This window comes from Caretta caretta, chromosome 25, assembly GCF_965140235.1.
Source record: "Caretta caretta isolate rCarCar2 chromosome 25, rCarCar1.hap1, whole genome shotgun sequence".
In the NCBI taxonomy this organism is placed as follows: domain Eukaryota; kingdom Metazoa; phylum Chordata; order Testudines; family Cheloniidae; genus Caretta; species Caretta caretta.
The window spans coordinates 5,072,876-5,095,554 of record NC_134230.1 but is presented as its reverse complement, the minus strand read 5'-3'; the positions used below and the strand labels follow the sequence as shown (position 1 = coordinate 5,095,554).

Here is a 22,679-nt window from a genome sequence, read left to right as displayed (position 1 = left end):
TGAAGGGTGGATCAGTAAGTGTTACATTTAATAAGTTTAGATTGCTTAAGGGGTTTTTTTGAGTGATAATTTCCATAGGTTTTATGAAGTGTGGATGTTTGACGGGGTATCAAGAAAAGGGAAGAGCAATCGGGGAGAGGAAATGTGCACATCCCCTATAGACACTATGCAGTCGTTTCCCTCCCTTCTCCCATGCTAAGTAGGTGCAGGGTTCTCTCCTGGATTACTGCCCCACAGAGGAGCTCTTCTCTTCAGTTATTTTCGTACCACATAATGCTCATTCTGCACACTGGTTCCTGGCACTATTAGTTTCCTTACCAGGCATTCTAAGGAAAAGAAAAAGTGAGAGCATCAGAATAAAGACAGTGGACTTCAACAAAGCAGACTTTACCAAACTGAGAGAACTGGTAAGTAACCTCCCATGGAAAGAAAATCTCAAGGGAAAAAAAAAAAAAAAAAGAGCTCAGCAGTTTCTCAAACAGACAATATTAAAGGCACATCAGCAAACTATACCAATGCAAAGGAATGAAAGGAAGAGGCAAATATGGCATCCTCAAGAGCTCTTTAATGACTTTAAAAAAAAGGAATCCTGCAAAAAGTGGAAACGCAGAAAAATGCTAAGGATGAGTACAAAAATTGGCACCGCAGAGACTTGGTGGGATAATACGTGTGACTGGATTATTTGTATAGAATAGTATAGCTTGCTCAGGAAGGACAGGCAGGGGAAAAAGAGAGGAGGTGTAGCCTTGTATATTAAAAATGTATACACTTGATAGAAATAGGAGACAGACTTGTTGAAAGTCTCTGGGTAAGGATAACGGGTAAAAACCAAGGGTGATGTCATGGTAGGGTGTACTACAGACCATCTAACCAGGAAGAAGAGGTGGACAAGGCTTTTTTTAAAAAACTCCAAAGCACAGCACTTGGTGGTGATGGAGGATTTCAACTACCCAGACATCTGTTGGGAAAGTGACACAGAAGGGAACAGATTATCCAACAAGTTCTTGGAATGAATTGGAGACAATTTTTTATTTCAGAAGGTGGAGAAAGCTACTAGGGGAGAGGCTGTTAAAGAGACGTTATTAATAGGACAAGAGAAAACTGTCCCACTGCACTGGAAAGATAGGAATTATGGTAAGAGACCACCCTGGCTTAAAAACAAGCTCTTCAATGATCTGAAACTCCAAAAAGAAAAAAAGTCTTACAAAAAGTGGAAACTAGGTCAAATTAAGGATGAATACATATATAAAAAAAGTACGTAGGGACAAAATTAGAAAGGCCAAGGCACAAAATGAGATTAAACTAGCTAGAAACATAGAAGAGTAACAAAAAAAAACATTTTACAAATACACCGAAAGCAAAAGGAAGATCAAGGACAGGGAAGCCCGTTTTTCAATGAGAATGGGGGGTGGGGTGAGTGGGGACAGAAAATATGGAAATGGCAGAAGTGCTAAATGACTATTTTGCTTCGGTTTTCACCAAAAAGACTGAACATCTATCATAGTGAATGCCAGTGAAAATGAGGTAGGATCATAAACTAAAATAGGGAAAGAACAAGTTAAAAAAAAGTCTTCAAGTCACCAGGGCCTGATGAAATACATCGTAGAATACCCAAGGAGCTGACTGAGGAGATATCTGGAGCCATTAACGATTATCTGCAAAAAAGTCACAGAAGACGGGCAAGATTCCAGAGGACTGTAAAAGGCAAATATAGTGTCAATCAATAAAAAGGGAAATAAGGACTACCTGGGGAAATACACACCAGTCATCTTAACTCCAGTGCCTAGAAAGATAATGAAACAAATAATTAAGCAATCAATTTGCAGACATCTAGAAGCTAATGTGGTAAGTAACTGTCAACATGGATTGGTCAAGAATAAATCGCATCAAACCAACCTAACAGCCTTCTTGGACAGGGTAACAAGCCTCGTGAATGGGGGGGAGGGGGGGAGCAGTAGATGTGGTATATCTTGACTTTAGCAAGGCTTTAGATACTGTCTCACGTTACCTTCTCATAAACAAACTAGGAAAATATGACCGAGATGGAGTTGCTATAAGGTGGGTGCATAACGGGTTGGAAAACCGTTCCCAGAGAGTAGTTATCAAGAGTTCAAAGAGAAGCTGGAAGGGCAAATCGAGTGTGGTCCAGCAGGGATCAGTTCTGGGTCTGGTTCTGTTCAATATCTTCATCAAGGAATTAGACAATGGCATAGAGTACACTTAAAGTTTATGGATGATACCAAGCTGGGAGAGGTTGCAAGTGCTTTGAAGGATAGGATTAAAATTCAAAATGATCTGACAAACTAGAGAAACTGTCTGAAGTAAAGAGGGAGAAATTCAATAAGGACAAACGCAAAGTACTCCACTTAGGAAGGCACAATCAGTTGGCACACACACAAAATGGAAAATGACTGCCTAGGAAGGAGTACTGCGGAAAGGGATCTGGGGGTCATAATGGACCACAAGCTAAATTTGAGTCAACAGTGTAACACTGTTGCAAAAAAAGCAAAACATCATTCAGGGATGTATTAGCAGCAGTATTGTAAGCAAGACACAAGAAGTAATTCTTCCGTGCTGATTAGGCCTCAACTGGAGTAGTGTGTCCGGGTCTGGATGCCACATTTCAGGAAAGATGTGGACAAATTGGAGAAAGTCCAGAGAAGAGCAACCAAAATGATTAAAGGTCTAGAAAACATGACCCATGACAGAAGATTGAAAAAATTGGGTTTGTTTAGTCTGGAAAAGAGAAGACAGAGAGGATGTGAAAACAGTTTTCAAGTACATAAAAGGTTGTTACAAGAAGAAGGGAGAAAAATTGTTCTCATTAAACTTTTGAGAACAGGACAAGAATCAATGGACTTAAATTGCAGCAAGGGCAGTTTAGGTTGGACATTCTGAAAAACTTCCTGTCAGGACAGTTAGGCACTGGAATAAATTGCCTAGAAAAGTCGTGGAATCTCCATCACAGGAGATTTTTAAGAGCAAGTTAGACAAACACCTGTCAGGGATGGTCTAGACAATACTTAGCCCTGCCATGAATGCAGAGCACTGGACTAGATGGCCTCTCGAGGTCCCTTCCAGTCCTACGATTCTATAAATAGAATAATACAAGCATGTAGGGACAAAATAAGAAAGATTAAGGCACAAACAAAGTTACACCTAGCAAGGGACATAAAAGGCAGTAAGAACTAAGAAGAGGTTTTTTTAAATACATTAGGAACAAGAGAAAAGGAAGGAAAGTGTAGGTTCTCTACTGAACAGGAAAGGAGAGCTAATAATAGAAGACGTCCCACAGAAGGCTGAGGTGCTTAATAACTATTTTGCTTCAGTCTTCACTAAAAAAGCAAATTGTGACCAGATACTTAACAAAATTAATATTAACAAGGGGGAAGGAAGGAACACAAGCCAAAACAGTGAAAGAACAGATTAAAGAATATTTAGGTAAGTTAGACGTATTCAGGTTAGCAGGGTTGGATGAAATGGACCCTAGGGTACTTAAGAAAGTAGCTGAAACAACCTTGGAATCATTACTAATTATCTTTAAGAACTCACAGAGGACAGGGAGGTCCCAGAGGACTGGAGAAGAGTAAATGTAGTACTTATCTTTAAAAAGAGGGGGTGAAGGAAGAGGACCTGGGGAATGATAGACCAGTCAGCCTAGCTTTGATACCTGAAAAGATACTGGGACAAAATATTAAGCAATCAGTCTGTAAGCGACTGATTACAGTCGCTTACAGACTGATTGCTTACATTACAGATTACCTAGAGATAACAGGGTTGTAAGTAAAAGCCAACATTGATTTTGTCAAGAATACAACAAGCCAAACCAACCTAATTTCTTTTTCTGATAGTATTACTGCCTTGGTTGTTGGTGGGGGACGAGAATTCCAGGAAGAAAAGAAAAGATGTAGACATGATATATTTGGATCTTAGAAAGGATTCTGACAGTCCCATGGGACATTCTCCTAATGAAACTAGGGAAACATGGTCGAGAAGAAGCTCTACAAGGTGGATGCAAAACTGGTTGAAGGATCATACCCAAAGAGCAGTTACCAATGATGTGCTGACAGCCTGGGATGGCACATCTAGTGGGGTGACGCAGGAGTCTGTCATGGGTCCAGTACTATTCAGTATTTTCATTAATTACTTGCATAACAGAGAGGAGAGTATTCCTATATATAATCTGTGGGTGACACCAAGCTGGAATCGGTTGCTAGAACTTTGGAGGACAGAATTAGAATTCAAAACAACCTTGACAAATGGAGAACTGGTCTGAAATCAACAAGACAAAATACAGGACAAACAAGTACTACACTTAGGAAGAAAAAAAAATTAAAATCACAACTATAAAATGGGAAATAACTGCCTAGGTAGAAGTACTTCTGAAAAGGATCTGGGGGTTGTAGTGGATCACTGCATATGAGACAACAAGCTGCAAAAAAGGTGAGTATCATTCTGGAGTGTACTAACAAGAGTGTTGTAAAACATGGGAGGCAACTGTCCCACTTACTCAGCACTGGTGAGATGTCAAATGGGAGTACTGTGTCCAGTTTTAGGTACCACACATTAGGAAAGATGTGGATAAATTGGAGACGGTCCAGAGGAGAACAATTAAAATGATAAAAGGTGTAGAATAGCTGACCTCTGAAGTCACATTTAGTCTAGAAAAAGTGGTAACCTGAGTTTACAAATATGTTAAAGGCAGTTATAAAGAGGACAGTGATCAATTGTTTTCCAAATCCACTGAAGGTATGATCAGAAGTATTGGGCTTGATCTACAGAGAGAGATATTTAGGCTAGATACTAGGAAAAACTTTCTAACTATAAGGATAGTTAAATATTAGAATAGGCTTCCAAGGGAGATCACGGAATCCCCAACTTTGGAGTGTTTAAAAGCAGGTTAGTCAAACACGTATCAGGAATGATCCAGGTATATTTGGTCCTGCCTCAGTGCAGGGGAGCTGAACTAGCCGATTTCTCAAGGTTCATTCCAGAACTACATTTCTATGATTCCAGACTGACAAAGAAGCTGTAATTTGGCAAACCAGACTCCTCTCCTGGAAAGCTTCCTTATTTTGCCATCTGTGGGCCTGGGTGTGACATAAGAATGGCCATATACATCAGACCAGTGGTTCTCAACCAAGGGTACGTGTATCCCTGGGGGTACTCAACTCATCTAGATCAGAGTTTCTCAGCTGGAAGGTTGCAGCCCCCAGGAAAGGTGGGGAGGTCACAGGACAGGTTTAGGAGGATTGCAGATGCAGAGCTGGCATTAGGGGATGGCAAGCAGGGCAAATGCCCAAGGCCCCACACCACAGTGGGGCCTTCAAAGCAAAGTTACATGTTTCAGCCCTGCCACTTGGAGCTCAGGCTTCAGATTCGGCTCAAGTATCACAGTGAAATGGAAGTACAATATTAATACTCCAATGGATTTTATAAATATGGTAAAAATGAGAAAGTAAGCAATTTTTCAGTAACAGTATGCAGGGGCACTTCTGCATTCTTATGTCTGATTCTGTAAGCAAGTAGTTGGGGTATGCATGACAAATCAGACTCCTGAAAGAGGTATAGTAGTCTGGAAAGGTTGAGAACCACTGTGTTAGACCAATGATCAATCTAGCCCAGTGTCCTGTCTTCTGACAGGTTTCAGAGTAGCAGCCGTGTTAGCTCACGAAAGCTTATGCTGAAATAAATTTGTTAGTCTCTAAGGTGCCACAAGTACTCGTTTTCTTTTTGTCTTCTGACACTGGCCAATGCCACTAGCTTCAGAAAGAATGAACAGAATAGGGCAACTATTGAGTAATCCATCGCATCATCCACTCCCAAATTCTAGCAGTCATAGGCTAGGGTAACCTAGAGGATAGGATTGCATCTCTGACCATCTTGGGTAATAGCCATCCAGGAACTTATCAAATTCTTTTTTAAACTTACAAGATCCTTCACAACAACCCCTATACAGATTGACTGTGCACTGAGTGACATAGTACTTCCTTAGGTTTGTTTTAAACCTGCTACTTATTAATTTCACTGGGTGAGCCCTGGTTCTTATGTTATGTGAAGGAGTAAATACGACTTCCTTATAAACTTTCTCTGTACCATTCATGTTTTTATAGACCTCTAGCATATTTCCCCTCAGTCATCTCTTTTCCAAGATGAAAAGTCCCAGTTTTTTTAACCTCTCCTCATATGGAAGCTGTTCCATTCCCCCTAATCATTTTTGCTGCCCTTCTCTGTATCTTTTCCAGTTCTATATTTATTTATTGGAGCCAGGGTAACCAGAACTGCACAGAGTATTCAAGCGGTGAGTGTACCATGGATTTATATAGTGGCACTATGATTTTTCTGTCTTATTTTCTATCCCTTTCCTAATGGTTCATAACATGGTTAACTTTTTTGACTACCGCTACACATTGAGCGGATGTTTTCACAGAACTACCTATGATGATTCCAGGATCTTTCTTGAGTGATAACAGCTAATTTAGACCCCATCATTTTATATTATACACACACACGGGATTATGTTTTCCTACATGCATTACTTGCATTTATCAATACTGAATTTCATCTGCCATTTTGTTCCCCAGTCACCCAGTTTTGTGAGATCTTTTTGTAACTCTTTGCAGTCAGCTTTGGACTTAACTACCTTGAGTAGTTTTGTATTATCTGCAAATTTTGCCACCGCATTGTTCGCCCCTTTTTCCATATTGTTTATGGATACACTGAACAGTACTGGTCACAGTACAGATCCCTGGGGACACCACTATTTACCTCTTCCCATTCTGAAAACTGACCATTTATTTCTATCCTTTGCTTTCTGTCTTTTAATCAGTTACTGATTCATGAGCAGATCCCTCCTATCCTATGACTGCTTACTGTGCTTAAGAGCCTTTGGTGAAGGACCTTGTCAAAGGCTTTCTGAAAGTCCAAGTACACTATATCCACTGGATCACCCTTGTCCACGTGTTTGTTGACCCCTTCAAATAATTTGAATAGATTGGTGAGGCATGATTTCCCTTTACAAAAACCACGTTGACTCTTCCCCAACATGTTGTGTTCATCTGGGTGTCTAGTAATTCTGTTCTTTACTATAGTTTCAACCAATCTGCCTGGTACTGAAGTTAGGCTTATCAGCCTGTAATTGCCAGGATCACTTCTGGAGTCTTTTTTAAAAATTGGTATCACATTAACTATCCTCCAGTCATCTGCTACAGAAGCTGACTGAAGTGACCGATTACATACCACGGTTAGCAGTTTTGCAATTTCATATTTTAGTTTCTTCAGAACCCTTGGGTGACTACCATCTTGTCCTAGTGACTTATTACTGTTTATCAATTTGTTCCAATATCTCTATTGACACATCCATTTGGGACAGTTCCTCAGATATGTTACCTAAAAAGAATGGCTACGGTGTGAGAAACTCTCTCACATCCTCTGCAGTGAAGACCAATACAAATGATGTATTTAGTTTCTCCACAATGGTCTTACCTTCCTCGATCATCCAGTGGCCCCACTTCTGATGTACTTAAAACAAAAATTACTGTTAATTTTTGTGTCTTTTGCTAGTTGCTCTTCAAATTCTTTTTTGGCCTGCCCAATTATACTTTTATACTTAACTTGCTAGAATTTATGTTCCTTTCTATTTTCCTCAGTAGGATTTGACTTCCAATTTTTAAAGGATGTCTTTTTGCCTTTAACCGCTTCTTTTACTTTGTTGTTTAGCCACGGTGACAGTTTTTTGCTCCTCTTAATATGTTTTTTTTTAATTTGAGGTATACATTTAATTTGAGAAATTACATCCAGTTCATAAAACCAGACTGCACGGTAGGAAGGCTGATGATAGGGTCCAGAAGACAAGACAGCAGGATGGAAGAGGCCACAGTCGCCATCCTGACCTTCCCAATGCTGAAGAAATATGATGTGGAAGATCAGAAACATCCCTCTCCTGCCCCCCACCTAATAACTCCTCTAAGTGATTTCGAGGATTAAGAGGCCAACTTGGAATTCTGCAGAAGTTTAGCACTAATTAGCACTGCTGCCATCTCCAAGGCTTCCCCCCAAAGAGTAGCATAGTCAGCAGAAAGAAACAGGTTGTAGAACTGGGTTCATATCTCCCCTTCAGTGCCTTCTATAGCACAGCTCTGCCACTGTGTCAAAGATGGTGATGCTTGACATAAGAGAAACCTTCAAGCACAGATGTCTCCTACAGGAGCTGTAGACAACTGTTGCCAGGCAAGACTCCCACTCTCAGTATGGGACATTAAAATAAAGGGTTCATTGGGGAGAAAGGCATATCCCGATCCATCCTATATCCTCCACTACTACTTCCCCCCGCATCCCTAATTAGCACCTTTCTTGCCTCCAGCTCCACCCCGTGTCAGCGTAGGATAGATCGGGGACTATCTCTGCCTGCCAGATTCCAAAATTGCTCCCTGGACATGCTCCCTCCTCAGCACAAATTTCAGTTGAAGAAACCTGAAAATCCAGTCCCTCTACCCATGTGGTGCTCGCAGCGAGGAAGAAAAGGAAGCAGGGATATGAGGGGTAGTGAGCAGTGTCTTTCCGAGCTGCACTCCTCTGAGTTCAGACTCAGACAGCAACCTATCTTTGGATCAGTAGCCACTACTGTCAGACTGATAAATCATAGATGGTTCATCAAACTTAATTATGCAGGGGAAGCTGAGAGTAAATAAAGGAAAGCAGGGATATTGATGGAAGTGATGGATGATAAACTGGTAATGCCAGTGCATCAAACATCCTGAGGATGATCAACTACAGGGACTGCCTAGGGAGTAGGGCTCCCTGACTGTCTCCTACAAAGAGCGGGAGGAGTTTTAACTTTTCCTCTCTTGTTAGAAACCAGAAGGGGTCAGCATAGTTAGTAAGTAAGTTTAAAAACAGTTGTATATCACCAACATTGAATGATACAAGAATCAGTATGTATGTGAACATATGGGACCAGCAGTCTGGGGTTTCTAGGTGCCAACGTCATTTTTAGGGCTTGTTTACACTTAGAAGTTTACCAAAATAGCTATTCTGAAATGGTTGTTTCAGTGTAAGCCCCTGTGTGGATACTTATTCCAAAATAAGACTGCTCACACAGGGCTTGTGCCAATGTAACTATTACGGAGTAATTATTCCAGAATAGCAACTTCCATAAACTTTCAGGGCTTCAGATAGTAAGGGCCCATGAAAATCAGATATCTGATACAACCTTAACCATGATACCACTAACAAGTTTCCATAATACATCTCTGCCCTGAAGTTCTTACAATCAACATAGGAATCAAAGACAAGGGGCAGAAAATCACTTTGGGAAACAGAGGGTGAAGGTTCCTGGGTCTGCTCAGAAAGGTGAGTTTTAAAGGAAAGAGGGTGAGCTTCTGGCAGATGAAGACAAGATGTTCCAGCTATAGAAGATAAAAGTGATAGAAGGCACAAAACTAAGAATGGGGAAAGGAGACACAGGTTTGAAGAAGGCAAAAGGATGAGGAAACAGAGAGTGAATAAAAAGAAGACAGAGATGGTAGGGGTTAAAGGCAATGTAGGGCCTTCTATGAAGAATATGCTCCTTTTATGTATTCAGACACAGGAAGCGAAGGAAGGATCACAGTAACATTAAGTCACAGGAAAGGAAGATGTCTTTGGCAGCAGCATTTCAAACAGACTGGAAGGAGAACAAAAGAAAGAGAGGCCAGACAAGAGATTATAGCAATAAAGGCAAGAAGTGACCAGGATACGGACAAGGGTTTTAGCAGTCAGTACAGGACAAATTTTAAAAGAAAGAAGCAACAGGTGTTAGCAAGAAAGACAACATGGGGCAGAGTAGAATAAAACATCATAGCAAGATTACAGGCTGAATCACAAGAAAGAGTGGAATTATCAATGGAGACAGAAAAGAGAAATTAGGAGAAAAGATGAGAAAGTCTACTTACCAGTAACTAGTTTTGAGTAGACTATCAGTAACATCTTCATTACTGGAATGCAGGGTGCATGGGCCAGCAAGAAGTTGAGATAGTGGCTGGACACCCAAGATGTCAGCATCAGCTAAGTATGCTAGAGTGGATAGGGGGTGTGGAAGTGTCATGAGTATATAGGGCTACGGGGTGATAATGAATGTATAAGTGGTGATGAAGTAAAAAAGAGGAAAGTATACAGAAGAAGCGAAAACAGAGAACTGAAGGACAATGGCAGACAGAAAGAGGGGAGTATGAAAAACTGTTCAAAGGAACCTGAGTTGTCAGCAACTCTAACCAATTGTATGGCACTCCAAATATTCAATACAGCATCCAAGGGCAAGATAGGGAAGAAAAAGAAAAAAAAAATCACAAAAGTCAGGTGGATTAAGTCATCAACCATGTCAAAGGCAGCAAAAATGAATCATAAGAGAACACGCTATATGACCCAGCCCCTTACCCCTTATTCTCCACAATATCAACATATCCAAGGCCCCATGACCCAAAACATTCCCCCATCTGCTTCTAACAGGGCACAAAACACACACTCCCCACATACACTTCATCATCCATCACCCTGCATCAGAAGGAGACACAACACTCCCTCTCGCCATGGGGCAGCTCCAGGTACACACTCTCTCCACACACATTCTTCCCATCACCCAGCTCACTACACATACAGGTAGTCAGTACACTTGGCTTTACTCGAAAGATCTCTCACCAGAGCAACCTCACTGACGGTACCACGGGGGGGGGGGGGGGGGGCTAGTATAGCCAAGGTCTCCCAAAGTCTCTGGAATTTAACAGGATGTGGGTAACCTTACCCAGAGCAGGTCTAACTTACAGTGCTGATGTTAGTGCACATGGGATCCCTGTCCACACTCGTACTCCCACCAGCCAGAGGAGCTGCTCTAATCTTGCCAATAATGAGAATTTAAAAAAGAAAAGAACACGATGTAGACAAGCCCACACCCGCTGCCCATGGCCTGCATCCTGCACACCCAATACCACTGCAACCGGCTCCACTTCCCGCTCATGATGTGCCGCCGCAGGCCAGGGTCTCCCCCACCCCAGGCCCCGGCCCGCCCCTCCCCCCACAGGCCCCGGCCCGCCCCTCCCCCCACAGGCCCCAGGTCTCCCCCGCAGGGCCAGGCCACAGCCTCGCTCTCGAGCCCAGCCTGGCCCGCTCCTTCCACCGCCAGGAGGCAAGTCCGACCTGGCCCCAGCCTCCCCGCACGCCTCGCCCAGCCTGGCCTCACCTGGCGGCGGCTCCGGCAGGGCCTGGGCAGCGGGAGGCGAACAGCTCCGCAGCGCGCAAGACAAGCCGCTCGCTGCGCCGCCTGCACACGCCCCCGCTCCGCCCACCGAGCCCCATTGGTTACTTTGCACACGTGGCCGGCGCCCCATTGGAGCAACAGCCAGTCCGTCAATCGTACCCCCGGGGCGGGCGCTCGCGGCGGCGGGAGGGGGGAGAGCGGGCCTGGCGCGAGGAGAGGCGGAGCGGGCGGAGCTGGGCAGGGCGCGGAATCACCTGGGCTGCCGCCGCGGGGGCCCACGGGCCCCGTTTCTCGGCGCGGGCTCTGTGTCCGGGCGCGGGAGTTGGGGGAAGGCCCCGTCCCCCGTCCAGGCCGCCTGCTCGGTTCGTCCACGTAGCCAAAAGCGGCTTCCAGCCCTTGGGGAGCGTGTCCAGGGCCCCGCGGGCCGCGAGCCTCGGCCCGGCCCGGCTTTCTGCGGCCGGGCTGGGGGAGCAGAGGGGGGTACGTGTGTGCTCGGAGAGCGGCGCTCCGGCCGCTGGTTTGATTCTGAGGGGAAGGAAACTCTGTCCACTGAGTGAAGAAGAGAGGGTCCGCTCGCCAAGCGGGGGTCCGTGCGGTCACAGGCGGCCCAGGTACGGCTGTCAGCCGAAAGGCGAATTTTCCTTCGGAATCTGTAGGTTAAAGAAATGGGGAAACGGGGGGACGAATGAAAGGAGAAAAGAAAAGTCAGGCTCCAAATACAGGAGTAAAAGGCTCACAGGGGCAGAAGGCTTCAGAATGACCGTTTGGGCAGGTTTCAGAGTAGCAGCCGTGTGAGTCTGTATCCGCGAAAAGAAAAGGAGGACTTGTGGCACCTTAGAGTCCACTGCATGCACCGGATGGAGTGAGCTGTAGATCAGGAAAGCTGATGCTCAAATAAATTTGTTAGTCTCTAAGGTGCCTCAAGTCCTCCTGTTCTTTTTTTAGTGTGGACAATGGATACTGATGTTCACCCTTCCTCTGCTCCCAAGCATTTTGGGGCAAAGCAAAATCATGGGCACCCTAAGCACTCTTTCATAGAACCTGGCAAGTAGGAGTCTTTCTGCCTTTCAGGCCCCTGTTTGGCCTGGCCCCAATTCTACTTGCAGAGATGGAACAAGACTCTTAACGCTCCCTGGCTACAAATGTTCAGAGCAATAGGGTCGTAAGGGTGAAAAGCAAGACGCTGGAATCGTTGAAAAACTCTGGCTGTATTCCCTGATATCAAAGGACATGACTGGGTGAAATGATCCCTTTGTGTGTGGGGCCAATATCAAAACACAGGACACAAAGATAAACAGATTGTTACAATAAAAGTCAATGTTTTTGCCCTGGTATGTCTACGGTGAACATGAGACTTGCTATACCCCAGAAACTCAGCTGGCCTGCTCTCCCATGTGGGCTCAGAGCACTTTCTGCAGTGAGCTTAAGGGGCATAACCATTCAGGATTTTTATTCTCCTAAATCCCTCCATCCTCCATAATACAATTTGGAGAAAACAGTTATATTGGATACCTGCACATTTCATATAGTTAGAGGCAGTTGGCACTTTGAATTTGTGGTTAGCCCCAGTGCACAGAATCTGTGAGGAGTCCTGGTGTCTTAAAATGTCGCCGATGCTACAGGAAAGAAATGTATTTTTTTAATCAATCCAGTGTCATTCAGTGGTATACCTCCTACAAGAAAGGAAATTCCATGCATGACAAATGTAATTTTAAGTCTTCAGGACTGTAGATAATCTAATATACTTGGCAAGGTTCAATGTGGCACACATTGGTCAGACTCTAAACAAAGGATGCCAGAAAATGACTAGTATTTCACATAATGTGAATTTTTTTCTCTTTCATACATAAGACATGTAACCTCAAATTCATGATTCTGTATTACTGATGTAAATAATTTACAACTGTAAATATGAGTTAATGCAAAATTTGTGCTGAATGATCTAAAGAGAAGGATGTAAATTTAAAATATACTGACATAATCACATATAGAGGCATATGTGTGACATATTGGTATATACATATGTGGAATTACTTTATGCACTTAGATGATTATTATTTACCCTATTATTCTGGAACATCTGAACAATCAGATGCGGAAAGTGCACAGATAATTTATTCAAGCCGTCTTGAATTTTAAGAAATTCAAGTTTTTTCTTGTGTCAAATGCTTTGTGTAATACATGCCCAACATTTTTTGAGTAATGTTACCCCGCTTTACAGTCTAGGTGCCCACTGAATCTCATTCAACTGTTCAAACTGTAATGGGCCACTCTTTAATCTCCATGCTCAGCACTATAAGAAACTGATGTGTGGGGCAGCCCAATCTCTGTAACAGGATGGAGAACACACTATCAAAGAGAAAGTGAGGGGAAATAACATCATGTCAGAGTTTGGCAAAGAGACTACTTATTGATGGAGGGGAGAGAGAGCACCGCCTGTCCTTTTTTTCTCCTCTATGATTGCCATATGTACATTGAGCCAATGAGACTCAACATTCTGTAAATTCCAACCTGTTAGGTCCTGAAATACCTTCCAAAGCTCTGTAAAAAATGCTAAAGATGTTGGGACATCTGTCATTGCCTTCTTTCATTATGTGCCAACTACAGTGTCACAATTTTGTCACTCACAAGCACGACAATCTTCTGGTATTCTTGGATTTTCTGGAATTATCCTGATTTTAATGGAGCAAATCCCCATGACTGAGAGCAGAAGGTTCACAGGTCTCTATAATCCTTTTGGGCCACTAAACTTAATCACATGGCAATGCTACTTTGAGTCTTGATGATGATTTTCATGTCATAATGGCACTTCATATCGCAATTATGTTATAATATAATATAACATGCTATTTCAGTGCAAAAAGCATTGTGTTGTGTAAAGGCGTGACTATGATTTGAAGCAATGCCACCATTTTACTGCACTGTGTTACGTTTTTTAAGAAAGTGTGATGCTGTTTTGAGGGAATGTTTTCATTTTGTGTTGTGAAGTTCTGATGCCATATGATGACACATCTGTGCAATGCCTTCGTGTTGCATTAGGATATGGCATTTTTTAAAATGTGATGCTAGTTTGTCACAATGCAATTACAGATTCCTAGTCTTTAAGGCCAAAGGGACCATCATGATCAACTAATCTGACATGCACATTACAGACCACAGAACCTCACCTCCTGAAATAGGCAATTAACCTCTGGCTGAGTTACTGAAGTCCTCAAATCTTGATTTAAAGACTTCAAATTACAGAGAATCCACCACGTACTGTAGTTCACACCAGCAAGTGACCCATGCCCCATGCTGCAGAGGAAGGCAAAAAAACCCAGAGTCTCTGACAGTCTGACCCAGGGGAAAATTCCTTCATGATCCCAAATATGGCAATCAGTTAGACCTTGAACATGTGGGCGAGACCCACCTGCCAGACACCTGGGAAAGAATTCTCTGTAGTAACTCAGAGCCCTCCCCATTTAGTGTCCCATCTCCAGCCATTGGAGATAATAGCTAATAGCAGATGCAGATGGGCCATATGCCATTGTAGGCAACTTCATCAGACCATTCCCTCCATAAACTTACCAAGCTAAGTCTTGAAACAAATGAGGGTTTTGCCCACACTATTCCCCTTGGAAGACGATTCCAGAACTTTGCTCCTCTGATGGTTAGAAACCTTTGTCTAATTTCAAGCCTAAACTGGTTGATAGTTTATATCCATTTGTTATTGTGCCAGCATTGACCCTTAATTTAAATAACTCCTCTCTTTTCCTTGTGTTTCTCCATCTGATGTATTTATAGAGAGCAATCATATATCCCCTCAGCATTCCTATTGTTAGGCTAAACAAGGCCAAGCTCTTTTAATATTCTTTCATAAGGCAGGTTCTCCATTCTTCTGATTATCCTAGTAGTCCTTCTCTGCACCTGTTCTGGTCTGAATTCATATTTCTTAAATATGGGATTCCAGAATTGCACACAATATTCCAGAATAAGTCTCACTTGTGCTTTGTACAATGGTAATACACTTCCCTATCGCTACTGAAAATACCTGGGCTAATGTGCATTTTTTGGATTGCATAAGCCTTTTCCACAGCCATATCAGCCTCACCCCGTCTTGTGATGATGCAATGTAGTGACATTTGGCACAACTCAAACATGTTGAATGATGTTATGTTGCTATACGATGCAACATTAATACATTCCAATGCAATTAAATAATGGTGTGAGGACATTTTAAGAAACTTGGTGACAATTCAGCAAAACGTCCTCAACTTGTGATTCTGAACACAGTACAGAGGTTTAGTGATGTTACGTTTACATGATATCACTACATATTGAGATGTTGTTTGTTACAGAACGATGGTGTTCTGAGATATTACAATGACATTTCAGCTCCATGCCATGATGTAACACAATGTAGTGATGACATTTGACAAACAGTGAAGCTCTGCTTTATCATAAAATATCATGGAGCAAGTCTTCAAGGAAGCCATTTTGAACCACTTGGAAGAGAGGAAGGTGATCAGGAACAGTCAGCATGGATTCACTGAGGGCAAGTTACACCTGACCAAACTGATTGCCTTCTGTGATGAGATAACTGGCTCTGTGGATATGGGGAAAGCAGTGGACATGATATAACTTGACTTTAGCAAAGCTTTTGATACAGTCTCCCACAGTATTCTTGCCAGCAAGTTCAAGAAGTATAGTTTGGATTAATGGACGATAAGGTGGATAGAAAGCTGCCCAGATCGTCAGGCTCAATGGGTAGTGTGCCAAAGTTCCTGGGCTACCTTGGTGGGTCTCGTGCTTATTGGTGGATTTGCTCACCTTGGAGTTTCATGGCAGCCCTCAGCTTGGCCATTTTTCTGAACCCACAGTCCAGGTCGGCTCCTCCCGTGTCTGACCAGGAGTTTGGAGGATTTGGGGGGAACCCGGGCCCGCCCTCTACTCTGGGTTCCAGCCCAGGGCCCTGTGGAATGCAGCTGTCTAGACTGCCTCCTGGAACAGCTGTGCGACAGCTACAACTCCCTGGGCTACTTCCCCATGGCCTCCTCCCAACACCTTCTTTATCCTCACCACAGGACCTTCCTCCTGGTGTCTGATAACGCTTGTACACCTCAGTCTTCCAACAGTCCATGTTCTAACTCTCAGCTCCTAGTGCCTCTTGCTCCCAGCTCCTCACACGCACACCACAAACTGAAGTGAGCTCCTTTTTAAAACCCAGGTGCCCTGGTTAGCCTTCCTTAATTGATTCTAGCAGCTTCTTGATTGGCTGCAGGTGTTCTAATCAGCCTGTCTTGATTGTCTCCAGACAATCCCTGTTGGGAAACGGAACGTTTTTTGCTTGCTCCTCAGCTATCTGCTTTCTATTCTTTCCTAAAGCCCCCTGGCCCGGATTTTTCTTACTTTTTGTACCTGCCTTAGTCCCCCCCTGACCGGGCCAGACGCTTTTTTTGTTTTCTTTTCATTTTTTGTGTTTTTTTCCCGTCTATGTGCTTCGGCCCTTAGTTTGCCAGCACCCACCCCCCCACGCCTGCTTTCGGGCGCAGCTACTTGCCTCAGCTGAGCCCCCGGAGGAGGGGGGGAAGATTGCCGATTTGCTGTCCGGAGGGGGGAGTGGAAACCCCCAGACCCAGCCATTTTGCCAGCAGCTCGGACTTTACAACATTCTTAACATGCCGGAAGCCTTGGAACACAGCCAACACAGCCGGAGAAGAAGATTTCAGCAGACAGAAGAAATAATATAAATCATCGTGAAGAGGGCCGTAAGACTGAGTAATTTTCTGAATTATACTCTCGTGGGGGGGAGTTTGACTGTGATTATTTGCGTTCGTGGCGGCACAGGGGGTGTGGCGTGGAGACCCCCACCCCCGATCCAACAGTGCCCCTACCCCCCCATCGTTATTACAACTGTCATGGCCCCCCCGCCGTCTGTCCCTGCTGGCAACCTGCCATCTCCCTTCGGATCCAGCTGTCCGCTTTGAACTTTGCCTTCCGGACCGGACATAACAGCCGACCAACCGAGACTCTTTGGACAAACGTGTGTGGGTCTGCACCCCCCCCCCCCCGGATTGCTTATCCCACAACTTGCCCCTATTACTGGACCCCAATTTTGTTCCCCCCCTCCTCTCAGTCCCCCCCCCTCGGCATTCCTCCCCTTCCTGCCCGCAGCCTAGCGGAAGGAGGGGCTACTCCGCTTTCTCCCCTCCCCCCTCCTCCTTCCGGTGTCTCCCTGTCTCTCCCTGCTCACAATGGCGGGGAACGAGAGGGGCGAGACTGCTTCAGCAAAATTAGTTGTCTCTTCCCCACCACCACCCCTGCCCGACCCCCAAGGTCCCCCCCCACCACTATTGTTAAGATACTTGCCACCCCCCCTGCTGGGGCACCGGTAGCAGGAGGCACCAGGGTGATTGCTGCTGCTGCTGCACCCACCGCCCACCCAGATTCTAGGAAACCCCCCCGCGGTTCGCCGGAAGAGCCAGGGCGGGTGGAAAGGAAAGGGCCCCGCTAAAACCACTGAGCCCTCCATGGCAGGGGCTGCCCCCACCGCTGTGGCCTCGTCATCAACCGTGGCGCCCCTCCCTGCGTTTCCCTCCACCAGCTCTGCGATTGCCCCTCCCCCGGCCCCCAGGACGTATGCCCGGGCGGCAGCGGGCTCTCCCCTGCCTGCCGCCTCGTCATCTCGCCCCCCCCGCCTCCGCCACCATCACCAGCGGCCGAGGCCCTTTCCCCGCCTTGACCAGGAAGCACGGCGTCCGTTGCCTCCTGGTGCCCGCCTCGCCCCACGTGGAGACATACGTGGCAAGGATATTATCGGAGGAGGAGAGGAGGAGGAGGAGGAGGAGGGTGTGGCAAGGATATTATCGGGTATAGGAGAGGGCCCTCCCCAAGGAGAAGCCCCCGCCCCTCATGTTGCCCCACCGCTACCTCCCCGAACCCCTAAACCATCGCCTCCGCCCCCCGACATGACCCCTGCTAACCAGCCCCCAGATGACGCTATGGAGGGCTGGACCCTAGTCCAGGGGAAGCGAGGCAAGCGGAAGGCTCAAGCTCCGCTGCATCCACCCGACGCGGAAGCCCCCCGGAAGACCAGGAAAGGAGGCACTGCTATCGAGCCTCCCGCCACGGCCGCGAGCGAGATCCATCCGCTGGTGTCGGGAGGGGAAGACGGACTGGCATTGGAGGGCAGAATCCCCCCTCCACGGGAGACCCTCCCCTCCGAGACTTCTGAGGACGCCCCTTCTGCCTGGACGCTACCCGAACCCCCCGCGGACCCCGAGGCGACCGTTGAGGCGGGCCCTAGAGGAGAGGCCCCCGGGGTGGCAGGAGTTGGCCTCTCCCCCGTGTATGCGGAGATTGAGGCCCTAGATTTGACCCCGGTCACCCAGGGAGGGGATGATCTGCTGCCGGCTGGCCTCGAGCTGGGCAGCCTTACCCCAGCCTCCCTTTCCCCATGCTCCCTCCCCCTAATTGCCTTCCCGGGTGAGCACCCTGCAGAAGGTGGTCCACCACCTGATGCCATGGCCGCTAAGACCACCATGGAGCCAGCACCTAGCATTATTGGGAGCCCCCTCCCTTACCCCTTAACCCTTGACTCTGCTCAGGAGGCACTTTCCTTTAGCTGCTTGCCTCCTGCACCCCAGAGCCTTGCCCCTGCCCAAGGTCCCTCCTCCTGCAATGTTAATGCCGCCCCTGGGGTTATTTCCTTTCCGCCTTTTGCAGATTCCCCCCAGGGAGCAGTCTTTGCACTTTCTAGCCGCGACCCATTAGGAGTGGCAATTTTCCCCCTGCCATCCCCCTCCACCCCAAGGCGTGAAATGAATTTAATAACCCCAGCCTGTCAGATGCCCCGTTGGTGGTCCGCACCCTGTCTACCTGCCTTAGCGGACCACGAGGCTGTATTAAGAGGCCCATCAGGGAATACCTCGGGAATTGTAACCCCACCCCCCCATGAGCTGCGGCATGCGCTACGGAAGTTCCTAGAGCACACCCGTGGCGCCCGCGATAGGGCACAGCTGGCTCTTCAGCTATGGGGGGACTTTGATCAAATCCTCCAGGCCACAAGGGCCCTTATAAAGGAGGGCAGGGGGCAAGGAAGGCGCGGTGCTGCGGCCTACGAGAGAGCCCGCAGCTTCCGACGCGATCTACTCACCCACGGGATGGGTCATGGGTTGCTGTGCAACCCGCCGGGGGCCCTGAACCCCCCCGCCAATACGAGGCCCCCACCCCCCCAGCCCTCCGCATGACGCCTCTTATTATTGCGACCCTGAATACCAGGGGCTGTAGGATGGCTCTCCGCAGGTCCCAGGTGCTCTCTTACCTTCGGGAAGGGAGGTACTCTGTAGTTTTCCTGCAGGAGACCCATACGGACCCGGCCGCCGAGGACAGGTGGCGGCTGGAGTGGGGGGACGGGGTATACTTTAGCCACTTCGGGACCTGGAAGGCTGGAGTGGCAACCCTGTTCTCCCCCAACCTACGGCCTGAGGTGCTAGGGGTCAATGAGGCTGTGCCGGGCCACGTGCTGCACCTTCGAGTCCGTATGGAGGGCCTCGTGGTTAATCTTGTTAACATCTATGCCCCGCAAATGAGCTCCAGGCAGCCACAATTTTATCAGCAGGTGTCCGACTTTCTCGGCACCCTGGATTCGCACGAGTGCCTGGTCCTGGGAGGGGACTTTAACACCACCCTCGAGGAACGGGACCGCTCAGGGGCCGAACCGAGTCTGGCCGCTGCGAATATTCTCCAAGGGATAGTTGACCATCACTCCCTAGTGGACGTCTGGCGTGACCATCACCCAGATGACACCTCCACGTTCACCTTTGTCCGGGTGGAGGCCCATCGGTCACACCACTCTCGGTTGGACCGTATTTACTTATCCCGTTTCCATCTTTCACAGGCCCACTCCTCCGCCATTTGGCCGGCCCCATTCTCCGATCATCATTTAGTCACTGTAACGGTCTCCCTCCGTGCAGAGAGACCGGGGCCGGCCTATTGGCACTTTAATAACAGCCTGTTGGAGGACGAGAGCTTTGTGATGTCCTTCCGGGAGTTTTGGCTGGCCTGGCGAGAGCAGTGGCGTGCCTTTCCCTCGGTGCGGCGATGGTGGGATCTCGGGAAGGTGCGCGCCAAGCTCTTCTGCCGTGACTACACTCGGGGCACCAGCCAACGGCGAAATGCGGCAATAGAGCAGTTGGAACGGGAGGTCTTAGAGATGGAGAGGCGCCTGGCCGCCGATCCCGAGGACCCGTCCCTCTGCGGAGCGTGCCGGGAGAAACGGGAGGAGCTCCGGGCCCTTGAGGACCACCGGGCCCGAGGTGCCTTCGTTCGGTCCTGCATCCACCTCCTTCGGGAGATGGACCGCGGCTCCCGCTTCTTCTATGCCCTGGAGAAAACGAGGGGGGCCAAGAAACTCGTCACCTGCCTTCTTGCGGAAGACGGCACCCCCTTCACAGATCCGGAGGAGATGTGTGGGAGGGCCCGTGACTTCTACACAAGCCTTTTCTCCCCGGACCCGACCGATCCTGACGCTTGCGAGGTGCTCTGGGAGGAACTCCCCACGGTCAGCGTGGGCGACCGAGACCGACTAGAGCTGCCTCTCACCCTGGCCGAGTTCTCGGAAGCCCTCCGTCGCATGCCCACCAATAAATCTCCGGGCATGGACGGGCTGACCGTGGAGTTTTACCGCGCGTTCTGGGACATTCTCGGCCCAGACCTAGTCACCGTCTGGGCTGAGTCCTTGCAGAGCGGGGTCCTCCCTCTGTCATGCAGGCGAGCGGTGCTCGCTTTGCTGCCGAAGAAGGGGGACCTCCGCGATCTACGAAACTGGCGTCCCGTCTCACTCCTTAGCACGGATTACAAAATTGTAGCGAAAGCAATCTCGCTGCGGCTAGGGTCCGTGATGGCGGACGTGGTCCACCCAGACCAGACCTATACTGTCCCGGGTCGCAGCATTTTCGACAACCTCTTTCTAGTCCGAGACCTTTTGGAACTCGGGCGGAGAGATGGTCTATCGTTCGCTCTCCTGTCTCTTGATCAGGAGAAGGCGTTCGATAGAGTAGACCATGGGTACCTCCTGAGCACTCTGCAGGCGTTTGGATTTGGACCTCAGTTTGTGAGTTTTCTCCGGGTGCTGTATGCCTCCGCGGAGTGTTTGGTTAGGCTCAACTGGACCCTGACTGAACCGGTCAGCTTCGGGCGAGGAGTGCGGCAGGGGTGCCCCCTCTCGGGCCAGTTGTACGCTCTGGCGATCGAGCCTTTCCTCTGTCTCCTCCGCAGGAGGATGACAGGGTTGGTGCTGCGGGAGCCGGAGCTGCGGCTGGTCCTGTCGGCGTACGCCAATGACGTACTCCTCGTGGTCCAGGACCCGGGCGACTTGGCGCAAGTGGAGGCATGCCAAGCCATCTATTCGGCAGCCTCCTCCGCCCGAGTCAACTGGGTCAAGAGCTCTGGCTTGGCGGTGGGGGACTGGCGGCAGGTAAGCTCCCTCCCACCCGCACTTCAGACCATCCGGTGGAGTGCGGGTCCACTGCTCTATCTCGGCGTTTACCTTTCCGCCATGCATCCTTCCCCGCCGGAGAACTGGCAAAATTTAGAGGGCGGGGTGATAGAGCGGATCCAGAGATGGACGAGGCTACTCCGATGTCTCTCCCTCCGAGGGAGAGCACTGGTGCTTAACCAACTAGTCCTGTCCACGCTCTGGTACCGGCTCAACACCCTGGCCCCGGCCCCGGGTTTCCTGACCCACCTCTGGAGATTGATTCTAGAGTTCTGGTCAGGAATGCACTGGGCCCCTGTTGGAGTTCTTCATCTACCCCTGAAGGAAGGAGGGCAGGGCCTGAAGTGTCTGTACACTCAGGTCCGTGTTTTCCGCCTCCAGGCCCTGCAGAGGCTCTTTTATAGTGCACGTAGTTCGGCGTGGAGCATACTGGCGCACGCCTTCCTGCGCCGTTTCCAAGGGCTTCGATACGACCGGCAGCTCTTTTATCTTTCTCCGAGGAGTTTTCCGCGAGACCTCTCCGGGCTGCCGGTCTTCTACCAGGACCTCCTCCGGACCTGGAAACTGTTTCGAACAATCAGGTCCATGGCGGCCACCGTGGGAGCAGATCTCCTCACGGAGCCCCTGCTACACAACCCCCAGCTCCGTGTGCAGGTGGCGGAGTCCCGCTCGGTGCGCCAGAGGTTGGTCCTGGCGGAAGTCACGAGGGTCGGAGACCTCCTGGACTATGACCGGAGAGACTGGCTGGATCCCCTGACGCTCGCTCGGCGCATGGGGCTCTCCAGCCTCCGTACCCCCCGGCGCGTGCTTCAGGAGGTGAAGGCCGCCTTGACCCCCGCTGCTCGGGCTTATGTTAGCCGAGCCTTGTGCGAGGGCGCACCCCGCCCATCCCTTACCCCAGGCCCGCCGGATTTTTCCATCGGGCCCCCACCCCGTAGATCCCAACAAACCCCTCACCCTTTCACTGCAAGC

General features: G+C 48.2%; 1 protein-coding gene across 1 annotated transcript in view; it reads right to left on the bottom strand.

The window, feature by feature from the left end:
- Positions 1–11,310, bottom strand: part of ELAVL1 (ELAV like RNA binding protein 1) — a 91,968-nt gene extending 80,658 nt beyond the window's left edge. Inside the window, exon 1 of the mRNA XM_048831123.1 lies at positions 11,213–11,310. The gene's annotated coding sequence lies outside the window, so the exon portion shown is untranslated. The remainder of the gene's footprint in view (positions 1–11,212) is intronic.
- Between the last annotated feature and the right edge of the window lie 11,369 nt (positions 11,311–22,679).